The sequence below is a fragment of the Myotis brandtii genome, unplaced genomic scaffold (genome assembly GCF_000412655.1).
Source record: "Myotis brandtii unplaced genomic scaffold, ASM41265v1 scaffold1141, whole genome shotgun sequence".
Taxonomy (NCBI): domain Eukaryota; kingdom Metazoa; phylum Chordata; class Mammalia; order Chiroptera; family Vespertilionidae; genus Myotis; species Myotis brandtii.
Genome location: NW_005353931.1, coordinates 118,995 through 132,834, shown reverse-complemented (window position 1 = coordinate 132,834; position 13,840 = coordinate 118,995).

Below are 13,840 nucleotides of genomic sequence, written 5' to 3'. Positions count from 1 at the left end.
TTTTTTTCTGTTTGAGCTGCTATGACAGAACAAAACAAAAACCGTAGACTGAGTTGTTCATAAACAATAGAAATGTATTTCTCACAATTCTAGAGGTTGGGGAGTCTGACTTGACAGGTTCGGTGTCTGGTGAGAGTTCACTTCCTGGTTCATAGACTGCTGCTGTTTCCTAGTTGTGCCTTCACAGGGCTGTAGAGACAAAGAAGCTCTCTGGGGTCTCTTTATAATGGCACTAATCCAATTCATAAGGGATCCACCTTCATAATCTAATCAACCAAAGGCCTCAACTCCATATATCATCCCATTAGGATTTAACATATGAATTATGGGGAGACAGAAACATTCAGCCTATAGCAATGTACCATCTATGTTTATGCACCTTGATCTGCATTCAGATCCAGAGTTTTTGAGCTTTAGTACATATATCATGTATCCTTTAATAGCACTAGACAACAACCACCCACCTTCCACGATGAAGCTGTAAATCTGCAAAACATTGTTTTTTAAAAATTTTTATTGTGGTTTCCTAGGTGTTATTAGGAAATATTTTAATGACTTTAGGATAATAGAGTCAGAGGCTGAGAGTGTTCCTAGAAATTAGTCCTGCCAGTTTCCCCTTTGTAGGAAGTTATAGAAAAAGAACACAAGCAGGATTCAAAATAAAGACCTGAATTATTTATTAAGCTGATTTCAGTAATATGCATTGTGTAACCTAAAGTAGGGAATGCGACTTACACAGCAGACCTCAACAAGATTCTTTCCCCGCTCTCTGCAGCTCTATTGCTCTCCCTTTCCTTCAGACTGGAACAGGTAGAACAAAATGTTCTCCAAAATTGCTCCATCAAGTCAAGCCCTACCAGAACAAATTTCTCGTCAAGTTAAGTCCTGCCAGAACTATGGCAGTTATCAATAGATAGCTATAAAGTAATAGTCCAGGAACTACCCTGACTTCTCTGGAGTTTGTTTTTCAGAGCTAAAGCCAAACCACAAACCCCGGACACAAACTCAATACCTGGTTGGGAAAGTCCCTTCCTGCATCCCATAAATAGTCTTGCACAATCTGAGAATGCCTCCCTTTACTGATGTGTACCTGGACTTCAGTGGGACCCAGCGTTCCTAAAAGGAGAAAAGCCAGACAACCTAAACCCTGATTGCATAACACCAGCAACTTCCGTGTTCCGAAGGAATAAGGATCCCTAAGACCCATATTTGGTGCACACAACCTGAGGCCCTATCTCAGTGTTCTCATCCTCTGCAGAGCCTCAATACATCTGCCTTTGCTTTTCTCAGTATCCCTGGTATAAATTATTTTATATCAGGAGACAAGAACCCATACTCATTGATAACAAGACTCCTTAACTTATTAAGAGTGAATTTTACCTGCCACAATCCTATACGCAGTACTTAATAGTAGGCTTTATTGGCCAGCCAAGGACCACCAGTTATTTAAAGAAACATCAAAGCTACCTGTGAGAAAACAAAATATATCTGGAAAAGAAGGTATTTTGAAGGAAACAATTAATACAGAGGGAAGAAATATACTTAAAATATACAATTAATGAGTCCAAATGTTGCAGATAAGCTGCCAGGTGGTGTGGGAGAATAATCAACTGGGCACTCCGAGGATTCAGAAAAGGACGCCTTTATTGCAGAATTGCAGATGCACTAGTGTGGTGACTCAGGGGAGTCAGTCTCCAGAGCCTGAGCGTTGAATGTGGCAGGAGCTTTCCCTTTTATCCCCTTAGTTTCTTTGTCTCCCAAATATTGACCAGGTTTCTGGACTTTTCGTGGGCTTTGCAAACCACATGGGTTGGAATGGGGGAAGTGATATTACACCCAAAGGCCTGGCCTGGCTGGCACCAGTGCTGCCAACCCGCTCTGGGGGTTGTGTATGGTACATGGTTTATGGCCTCTGTAAATGGCAGTATTCCAGGAAACAGATTCTGCAAGGTTGGACAAGCATTAATGATAAGAATGGGGCTTAATTATACTAACTCTGTTCTCAGCAATTGAAATACATCAGTGAACAAAATAAAGGTGTCTAATTTCATGGAACTTATATTTTGGCAAGGAAATTCAGAGTATGAAAGCACATTTAAAGAAATATTCAAGTAAGCATAACTACAGCAACAAAGTCCATTGGAATATGGGAGAGAAATAATAAGAAAATTAGAGGCTCAGTCTAGGAGTTTCAATATCTCTCTAAAAAAATTCCAGTAAAAAGCAAACATATTATATGGATGTATAAAAATATTAGCACCTTTGAGTTTCACTACATTTTCTTCCCACCAGTTGCTCCTGCTCCCCACCTTACTCTGGCAGGTTATGTGTTGCTTGTCCAGTGACTGCAGACCAAGACAAGCCCGGCAAAATCCACAAACTTCTTGGCTATCTGGTGTGTTGAACTACACATTCTCTAGGGAGATCTAAAACCCTTTCCACATGTGTCCTTCTTAGGGACTCTCATTCCTATGCTACCATGTAGTTTATTGTATCTTATAGTTACTCTTCATATGGGTACATGTTTTCTGTATTTAACTTCTCCTATTTAATTTATATGTAGTTTCTCTCCTGATTAAATCTAGATTGCTATACCAGCTTAGAGTAAAAGCATATTTAGCCACTGAAAGTCTCCAAGTTCCTGCAGCTCCTAGAACATGTAAATAAGAGAATGAACTAACAGAAAGGAAAACTTGAGCTTCAGGAAGTAACAGCTCTAATGCAAGGGCAAAACAAAGAGAATTTCCAGGGTGTTAGTAAACAAATGTCCTAAAATAGACGTATTTTAGCATGCCTAGAAAACAACAATCTAGAAAAGAATAGCAGGACAAATGGTTCCAGGAGGGATAGTTGAACAACAACAACAAAAACAAAACCTGTTATATTGGCTTGGATTGTGAAAGCCAAAGTATTACAGAAACATTTGTTAATGAGGAATGTCTCAAATGAAAGAAAGGGGATCTGGGGTTTTATAAAAGGCAGTAAACAAGCAAGTCATTTGTGATCTTCATGGGGATCCTGATAAAATTCAATCCTCCCTTTTATTTAACACAAATGTTCATCGATAAACAACTCTGAGTTGATAATAAAGCTCTTGAGTGATGTAAGAAATAGTCTCAGGAGGATACTTATTGGTGTGTTTTTGTGTGTTGTTTTTTTTCTGTAAAACTAGTTTAGTTATCTGGCAAGTGTTTAAAGTTGAGTACTTTTATGGTGATAAATCTTTGCTGTCCAGGAGATCAATCATCTCACAAAAGGGATGTCAAAAATGAAAAAGAAAAAATTTTCTGAGGCTGGGCTTATGCAATGCAGCCGTATCTGTGCAACATGCCAGTGTGGGCTGCCTGGGCTGACCCCTGTAGGCATTCTGGAGGATAACCTCTGGGTGCAAATGCAAGTGCACACTGAGAGCCAAGGACTCCACAGACTTGCAGGATTCCTGTCACTGGCCTGCACTGCTGTGCAGACTTGCTGCTAGCCCCTGCAGCCAGCCATCCCAGCCAAGTGCGTACTCACAAGCCCAGCTCTGGCCACCATTGGGGCCTGCCCCGATGTCTAACTACTGGACATGAAAAGACCGCTTAGGACCCCACTATCCCTTGTATCCACTGCACTGCCTGTGATGCTCTTGTCAAAGATCACTCAGTTGTCCCTATTGTGGCCTCCAGCTGCCTGAGCCAATAAGACACCACGCGCCCCCCTGAAACTGTAGCTGCCACAACCCCTGTCCTTGGTACCCTGCATCCCTGGACTTGGGGTCACAACATGCTCCAGCGTGCCCCACCTACAGGTGAAGGTCTTTCCTTACCAAAGTCAGATGTCTCCAATGAGCAGACATCTATGCAAGGCTGCAGGGCTCACAAAGAAACAGGGAAACATGATACCACAAAGGATCACAATAAACTTTCAGTAAGTGACCGCAAAGAAATGGAGATCCTTGAATTGCCTGACAAAGAATTCAAAATATTGTTCTCAGGATGCTGGGAAGCTACATGAAAGCACAGGTAAACAATTTATGAAACCGTAAAAAATAATACAACAACAATTAAGAGCCTAGCACAGTGAAGCAAAAAACAGAGCCGGTGCACAGAAAAGAGTCCTGGGAGACTGGCTTAGTTGAGATGTCTGGAGACAGTGAGGAGCGATGAGGAAGGGCAGGGACTCTCAGTATCAGCCATGCCCTGAATGCCACCATGGTTTCCAGGGGCCTGCTCTACAGAGGAGTTTGTCGCTGAGAACGTGGGTACACACCACAAAGACACACTCACAGCATACACCAGAAATACAAACACACACACACACACACACACACACACACACACAGCACACAAGGGAACATTGTTCAGCCTTGATAGCAAAGGAAATTCTGCCATTTGCTACAACATGAATGCACATCAAGTTAAATAAGCCAGACAGAGAAAGAAAAATACTGTCTGATCCCGTTTATATGTGGAATCTAACAAAGTCAATCTCAGAAACAGGGTAGAATATTGGTTGCCAGGGGCCAGGGTAGTGGATGAAAAGAGGGGATTTTTGTCAAAGGGTACAAACATCCAGTTATGAGTCTGGCAATCTAAGGCACTACTATAGTGATTATAGATCACAATACTACAGTACATACTTGAATGATGCTTTGAGACTAGAGCTTTAATGTTTCATCATCACGACAACAAAATGATATGTGAGGTGAAGGATGTGTTAAGTAACCTTATTTTAGTAAACACTTTGCAATACAGCTTTCAGATATAAGAACAGTAAGTTTTGAGGATCTGATGAACAGCATGCTGACCATAGTTAATACTGTACTGGACACTTTAAATTTGCTAAGAGAGTAGATCTTAAGCATTCCCACTTTACAGACACACAAAAAGATAGTAACTATGTGAGGTGATGGACATGATCATTAACTTGTTTGTGGTAAACACTTTATAATGTATATGCATATCATATTATCACAGTGCACACTATACAATTTTATTTGTCAATTATATCTCAATAAACCTGGGAAAAAAGTAAAACAAAAATTCCCCAAAGCCATGAATGATAAGAAACTTGTTGAAAGCAATAGAAAAACTTTGAATACAAATATATTGTTATAATTCTAAGAGGAAAGCATACTTATAATAGTTTTTATACCCTTTTTGCTTTAAAAGCATATATTGTTCTGGATATTGGTTGTACAATAATGTGAACATACTTAAGACTACTGAAATGTACACTAAAATGATAATTGATAAAGTTTATGTTATGTGTATAGCAATTTGCAGAGTAATACCAGATGATGCTTAATAACTATGAGCTTTCCAAAACTGAACATGCAGGCCCATGGATTCCCAAGGGTCTGCAAATAGGATTCAGGGGCCCATACACAGAGATCTATGTACTATGAGAGGAAATATAAGTATTACAGCATATATTATAATATATTACAGCAGTATCAGTAGTACATGTGAATTTGATACTATTAGAAATCAGATATTTTGTATATCATTAAAAAACTTATTGCAGATATTTTCAAATATATCTTACCTTTATTAACATTTCAAGATTATTATAGTTATTAGGCATACTACTGGAACTTATGGTAGGCATTAATAAAGAAACAATAAATTTGTTTTTTTATATTTTAAAATCTATATTTAAATATAATTGTTTTTATTCAGTTCTTTAGTTTATTCATTTAAAAATTATTGGACTACCAGTGATCCATGTATCAATGTGGTTAAGAATCTCTGGTTAAATTTATAGGTAAAAATGTCCTGCTGTGAATTTGAGGATGTTTCAGGACTGAGTACTCAGGAAGTCAGATGTTGTTTGTGTATGGCTTTGAGAATATATTTTCTTCTTTTTTTGACAGAATGGAGGACTGCTAGATTATTTTAGAAGTCTTCTAGAGCATGTACAGGCCTAATGAAGAAATAAGGGCCATAACATTCTTATAGTTCTTTGCACATTTAAAAATACTGTCTTGTATGACTAAGTCAGTGGGGAGGGAGAGAGATTCCCTGGAGAGATGGAGATAATGGATGGGGATTCCAAGTGTTGTTTGGGGACATTCTGAAATGGCCAGGGTGTGATTTAGCGGTCCATTTTCACTTCATTGATTTTTCACTGGTGATTGAATTGAACTTGTTTGTTCATCAGAAATTGCCCCTGGCACCTGATTTTTGCTCCTCTTTTTTTCTTTTTAAATCTAACTCATGCCATATTAATCCTTGTTACCATCTAGCAACAGAATATGACACTCCTGAGAGAAAAAAACGATTTGGGTACTCAAGGTCTTCTTCAGCCTTAGCTGCTCAGACTACTTACTAACAGTCAGTAAGAAATCAGTGCTTCCTATTTTTGTTTTAGTTAATTTAGTTTTTATTACTTTCTTTTTAACAATGCAAATGTTGAAAGTTAAGAATATCAGTTACAAAAACGTTAAGAACCATATGATGTCATTCATATGTGGGACATAAAGCTGAATGCTACAAATGAACAAACAAGAAAAACAAACCAACAAAAACTCATAGACACAGACAACACTATGGTGGTTACCAGAGGGATGAGGGTTGGGGTGATAAAGGTTAAAGAGGGTCAAATATGTGGTGACTAAAGACAATTTGACTTTGGGTGGTGGGCACACAATGCAATATGCAGATCATGTATCATACAAATGTACACTTGAAACTTATATAATCTTATTAACCAACTAGAGGCCCAGTGCACAGATTTGTGCACCAGTGGGGTCCCTTGGCCTGGCCTGCAGGGATTGGGCCAAAACCATCTCTCTGACATCCCCTGAGGGGTCCCGGCTTGTGAGAGGGCACAGGCGAGGCATATAAAATCCTTGGTTAATCTCTCCCTGCCCTCTTCCCTCCCCACTTCCCTCTGAGACTCATCAGTCTGTTCCATGTTTCCATGCCTGTGCATTGAGTGTCTGCATCCTGGTGGTAAGTCCTCCAGTTATGTCCGACTCGACCTACATTGTTTTGTGGTTATGTCACCATCTCCCATTTATTTATAAAAAAAAATTCCATCATTTTAACGTATGTACATATGTGCTTTATGTTTTTTATTATTTATTTACCACAAGTAAAGGTCAGGGATTGTTATCTTTCTTTTAAATTTCTTTTACTGTTTCACTTCATTACTGCTGTGTATGTGCTCCATGTGAGTGATGTAGGTGCTTATGTAGGTGGGTTCCAACTTATGGCGAAAATCGCATTACGTCGCGCCATAGGAAAGGATTTCCGACATAACCGGAGGACCTACTATAAACAATTAAATATATTGGATGTCACCCCAATATATTTAATTGTTTATAAAGCTACTAGTAAAAAAATAAATTCAAGACAGAGGCATGTTAAATATTAAAGAAATATATATTAGATACAAGTTGGGGGTTATTCTTTTTTTTTCCATTCTCAATTTGGTACTTAAACATACACAAAGATGTTTTCAAACTATATTTTATTATTGGGGAAAAGCAATCTAGAAGGTATCCCCAGTCCTATCAATAGTAACAATTCTTCAGAAATTCTTTATGAGTATATATCAGTGATGCTCTTACTCACTTGAAACATTTGTGACATTTGTAAGTTTGAGCGCTTTTCCCATTGTAATTTTTAAACAAATAGAAACAGACTATATATCATGTATTTTATGTAAACCCATGCATAAACTAAATACAGCCAAGTGCACTGTTATTGGTCAACAAATTTTAATTCATTAATATTGGAAAACTTTCCATAAGAAGAGAGAGATGGTAGCATATTATGGAGGACTCCCCCCCCCCCGCATTTGTATTTGTGCTGCTCATCATGAGGACTCTGCAACACAGAGATATTAGTTTGCATCCTGTTTAAGGTCATCACGTATATAGCCACTACATCTGAACAAGATGGTAAGTGATGATTTCATAATAATGTGTCTTTAAAAAATCATTACTTTAAGAGTAATTCTCTGAATAAAATTCTCTGAATGGTAGTCATTTCTTAGAAATGTACATTTTTTTCTTTTATTCTTATTTTTCCTATTTACCACACTCCCAATAAACAAAATAACAACAACAATAAAAACCCCTTTGTTTTATTGTATTCACTGACTCTCAAATTTTGTGAACAATAATTACATTATTCTTTCCCTGTCCTCCTTTACTTCCGGTTTCATATAATCAATTTTCCCTAGTAGTTTCTCAGTAGTATTTAATGACTTATAATCTAGTTCAAACCATTTGGTTATCTTGTGCTAACTCCTCATTTTTATCAATTTGATTACCAGCATTGGAATCCATTTACACTATTCAAAATTTCTTACCATAGAGAATAGTAGCAATCTACACTAATAAAAGAGAAACATGCAAATTAGTGTCACTCCGCTACTCCCACCAGCCAATCAGATGAGTATGCAAATTAACCCAACAAAGATGGCAGTTAATTTGCATCCACAGGCACAAACCCAACAAAGATGGCAGTTAATTTGCATCCACAGGCGCAGAGTGAAGACTGAAGTCTCCAGCCTGAGTGAAGACTGAAGACTGAAGACTGAAGAGGCTTGGCTTCTCCGCTGAGGCTGCAACTGAGAAGCCAAGCGACCACAGAGCTGGAGGCTTGGGTTGCCCCTGGAGATGGAGGAAGCCAAGCTTCCCGCCTGCCCTAGCTGCTGCTCAAGGGAGAGAACAACATGCAGGCGTGGCTAGGAGCCTGAGAGATAAACACAGAGGGGCACCTGCTCCAAGCCTCTGTGGTGTGGCTGGGGGCAGGCCCCCAGTGGACACACACACACACACATATGGAGTGCCAGCTCCAAGCCTCCGACGCGGCTGGGGGCAGACCCGCAGCAGGGACACACACACACACACATATGGAGTGCCAGCTCCAAGCCTCCGACGCGGCTGGGGGCAGACCCGCAGCAGGGACACACACACACACACATATGGAGTGCCAGCTCCAAGCCTCCGACGCGGCTGGGGGCAGACCCGCAGCAGGGACACACACACACACACATATGGAGTGCCAGCTCCAAGCCTCCGACGCGGCTGGGGGCAGACCCGCAGCAGGGACACACACACACACACATATGGAGTGCCAGCTCCAAGCCTCCGACGCGGCTGGGGGCAGACCCGACACACACACAAACACACACACACACACACACACACTGGGCGCCTGCTCCGAGCCTACATGGTGCGGCTGGAGGCAGGCCCCCAGCGGACACACTCACACACACACACACACATACACACACACATGGGGTGCCTGCTCAGAGCCTACATGGTGCGGCTGGGGGCAGGCCCCCAGTGGGGATACACACACTCACACACACACACACATATGGGGTGCCAGCTCCAAGCCTCCGACGTGGCTGGGGGCAGACTCGCAGCAGGGACACACACACTCATACACACACACACACACATGGGGCACCTGCTCTGAGCCTCTGTGGCATGGCTGGGGGCAACCACCAGTGGACACACACACATACACACACACATACACACACACACACACACACACACACACACACACACACAGTGCCTGCTCCAAGCCTCTGCCAGACTGTGGCTTAGGCCCTCTGGGGAGCAGGCCTAAGCCATCAGTGGGACATCCACTGAGGGCTCCCAGACTGTGAGAGGGGGCAGGCTGGACTGAGGGACCCCACCCCCAGTGCATGAATTTCATGCACTGGGCCTCTAGTCCAATCATAAAAAGCTTTGAAAAATCTTATCCTTACCTAGTGGTGGTAATAATATTTAAACAACTTTGAATTAGACTTGAAAAATGGCACACTGTTCTTCCTTCACTGAAACTTTCTTTCTTTGCTATTTCTTATTAGAAAACTCTATCATCTAGTTTGGGTGTTTTCTACGCTGATTCAATCCTTTAATGTCAATCTGGTATATTTCTTTAGAACATGAGCTTTGGATCTATACTGCCAGGGGTTAAATTCTGGCTCTACTCCTTACTTGTCATGTAACCTTGAGCAAGTTACTTAAAATTCTTTGCTTCCTCATCCCTAAAATGGGAATATTCTATTGGTCAAAGCAAGTGATGAAGGCATTCTACATGGGAGGTTTTAGAGGAATCGACTCTAGGGGAAGAGTAGTGACATCACATTACAAAGGAATCATTATATATGGGCTGTAATTCATTGGAGGCCATTAACATCATGATACACCACTTAATGACTAATTACATGCAACATTTATCTTTTTATAGGATAACCAATTCAGGCGAATAGTGGGAATATCCTTGGCCTATAACATTCCAATTTTCTACTCACTAGGTTAACTTTGGACTCTCTGAAGGGCATAGTGAATGTTTCCAATCACCATGTTCTTCCTAAGCTCTTTATTTAGTTCAAGAGAAAACCTTAGATGTGTAAGGAAAAGTGCTTTTTACCATCAGAGATTTAAGATAATTTTTTAAAAGTGAAATACATTAATCAGAATCACCTACATAATTTATTTAAAACAAACATATTCCTGAATCCAACCTGACAGTCTTTGGCAGGTGAGAAAAAGTCATCTGTCCTCCTCTCTGTCTTTTTTCAGCTTTATTCAGACATAACTGACATATAACATTATATAAGTTTAAGCAGTACAATGTGATGATTTGATACATATATATATATATATAGTGCAAAATTATTATCACAATAAGATTAGTTAACATACCTTCACCTATGTGATTATCCTTTAATTTTGTTATTGTGGTGAGAATATTTAAGATATACTCTCAGAAATATTCAGGTTTACAATATCATATCATTAGCGATAGTCACATGTTATACATTATACCCCAAGAACATATTCCATCTTACAACTGGAAGTATGTACCTTTTGGATCAACATCTCACTATTTTCCCCAGCCCCTGGCAACCACCAATCTATTCTTTGTTTCTGTGAGTTCAGCTGTTTTAGATTTCACATAAATACAAGATCGTTCAATATTTGTCTTCCACTGTCTCACTTATTTTACTTAGCATGATGTCACAAATGGCAGGATTTCCTCTTTTTATTGGATGAGTAACATTCCATGTGTGTATATATACCACATTTTCTTTATTTGTTCATTCATGGATGGACACTTGGGTTATTTATATAGGTTGGCTATTATAAATATTGCTGTGGTACAGCTATCCCTACATGATGGGAATTTCATTTCCTCACATTGACACCTGTGCATTTGAAGTAGCAATCTCCTCTTCCAGCCTTTCTCAGTGGTTGGAGGGATGCTGACTTGTTTCTGCCCTGGTGGACCATAGGATGTGCTCTGAAGTCACCTAGCATCTTTGGCCAGGCTTCCTGGTTGGGTGAGCTGGTGACTTACTTCCTTGTCCAATCAGGAATCTAGAATGAGTTCCACAGATGGAATGGCTGGCAGGCTGGTGACTGAAGCTGAGCATAACTGCTGACAGGGCTCACTGGCCAGGTGGGGTCACCAGCTTAGCTCTGCAGATGAGGACAGCCATTGGTTGGGACCTCTGCTTGGGAGCCACAGCCAGTAGGAATGCACTCTTTCAAGATCTATCCACTTGTTGCTGTGATCCGTGGCCTCCTTCTATGATTCCTGTGAGGCAACACTTAAGTAGACCTTCTGAAAGCATCCTGTAATCCTGGGGAAGCTGGATGTCCACCTTGGGCTCTCCTTTTCCCATTGGAGACACTCTAGGTCCTCAGTGTGCTGCTGCACCAGCCTGGGAAAGTGGTGACGCAAAGTGACACCACTCCTTCCACCCTTCTACTGCAGTTTTTCATAACTTTTATGGTCCAAGGGGGTTCTTTAGCTCCAACTCCAGGTTCTGGGATTTTCACAAAGTGTCTTATCTGTAGATAGTTGCAAGAAGCTCTTTCTGTGAACCTTCCGTGTCGCCATCTTGATGATGTCACTCCATCTTTATTTCTAATACAAGTTTTGGTGATTCTTATGCCTAGTGATAATACTGGAGAACCATGGTCTTTTAGATATTGGACTCTGCACCAACTGCATGAAGAAATGCATATGTCCTCCTATAGCACTCAGAAGCCTTTGCTTTTTTCTATAGGATGGCAGAATTTGTACTAGTTAGGTACCATTGTGACCATAATACTCTGCCTTCTGTACTCTAACTCAGAAGGCCAGGTATAGACTTTCCCACCCCTGCCCTGAGCTTAGAGAATTCTCAGTCACAATGACAAGAGGAGTTTCTGTGCCTGAGAATAAAGTTTCTAATCATCACATTTGGGGAGAAACTCTTGGAATACAGTATATTAAGCTCCCAAAGGACAACCATAAGTACTAGTAAACGCAGGGAACTTGAAATGGGGATGAAGTCTTGCATACCTGTATGTATGTGTATAAGTTAAGAGTCACCAGGATTTAGACAGGTAGTTAACCTTCATTTTATTAACAGGCTAAATGTGGGTCAAAGTCTTGTCAGGGAGATATTTCAGGCATGAAGGAGTTTAATTTGCTGATTTTAGTGCCCTTGGAAGTGTAGGTAACAATGTCAGAAAAAGCTCATAATGATCTCAGAATTTTTTTAAGTTGCAGAAATTATATGAAACCAGCATTGTTAATTCCACTTACCTGCAGTAGCTAATTAATCAACTCATAGGAAAATATCTGCAAGACAGTATAACCTTGCTTTCAGCCCAAATCATTGTGCCTGGGGTGGAGAAAAATGAATTCTAGTGGGAGAAAAATGAATTATATTTCCCATCTATCTCTAAAGTCTATGAAAGTGACTTTTTGGCAGAATATAAGCTAGAACTCAGCTAGGAAATCAGGAAATCGGTATGCAGTTTTCTATGCTTCTTGCCTCAGAGATACAGGAAACAAGTTAGATAGTTGGGTTTATTTCTTAATACAAATGGACTTTATATTGCCTAAACCATAAAGATATATGATATTCTTCTTCCCTTTTTCTCAATTAAAAGAGACTGGGGAGATTGGTAGACTGCAGATTCCTAGTATATTCCAAACAGAACCAAGAATTTATACTGTTGAGAGGCACCAATCTATCCTTATTCATACTAGATGTTAATAATCAATATCCTTGGAGAATCAAGTTATATATTTCATTAAATGTGTCTTCAGTTCTGAATGAAAATTCTAGATGTGGAATGGGTTTAAAAGCAGAAGCCTAGCCATGTATTTACTAATACATACACATTAATTTATATTTAATATTATCTGAATATTTAATACTAGAGGCCCAGTGCATGAAATTCGTGCACAGGGGTAGGGGGGGTCCCTCAACCCAGCCTGCACCCGCTCCAATCCAGGGCTCCCCTTAGGGGATGCTCAACTGCCGGTTTAGAAATTGGGCCTAAACTGGCAGTTGGACATCCCTCTCACAATCCAGGACCACTGCCTCCTAACCACCTACTTGCCTACCTGTCTAATGCCCCTAACTGCTCCCCTGCCTGCCTTATCACCCCTAACTGCCTCTGCCTGCCTGCCTGGTCACCCTAATGGCCCTTCCCTGCTGGCCTAGTTGCCCAAACATGCATATGGCTGGGGTCCCTCAGCCCGGCCTGTGCCCTCTCGCAGTCCGGGAGCCCTTGGGGGATGCGAGCCTAAGCCAGCAGTCAGACATCCTTTGCTCTACTATGGAGGCAGGAGAGGCTCCCGCCCCCTCTTCTGCACTTGCCAACTGTGAGCCCAGCACAGGGCTTCTGGCTGAGTGGCACTCCCCCTGTGGGAGCGCACTGACCACCAGGGGGCAGCTTCTGCATTGAGCATCTGCCCCCTGGTGATCAGTGTGTGTCATAGCGACTGGTTGTTCCACCCTTTGGTCGATTTGCATATTAGCCTTTTATTATATAGGACTAGAGGCCCGGTGCACAAAAATTTGTGCACTCGGGGGG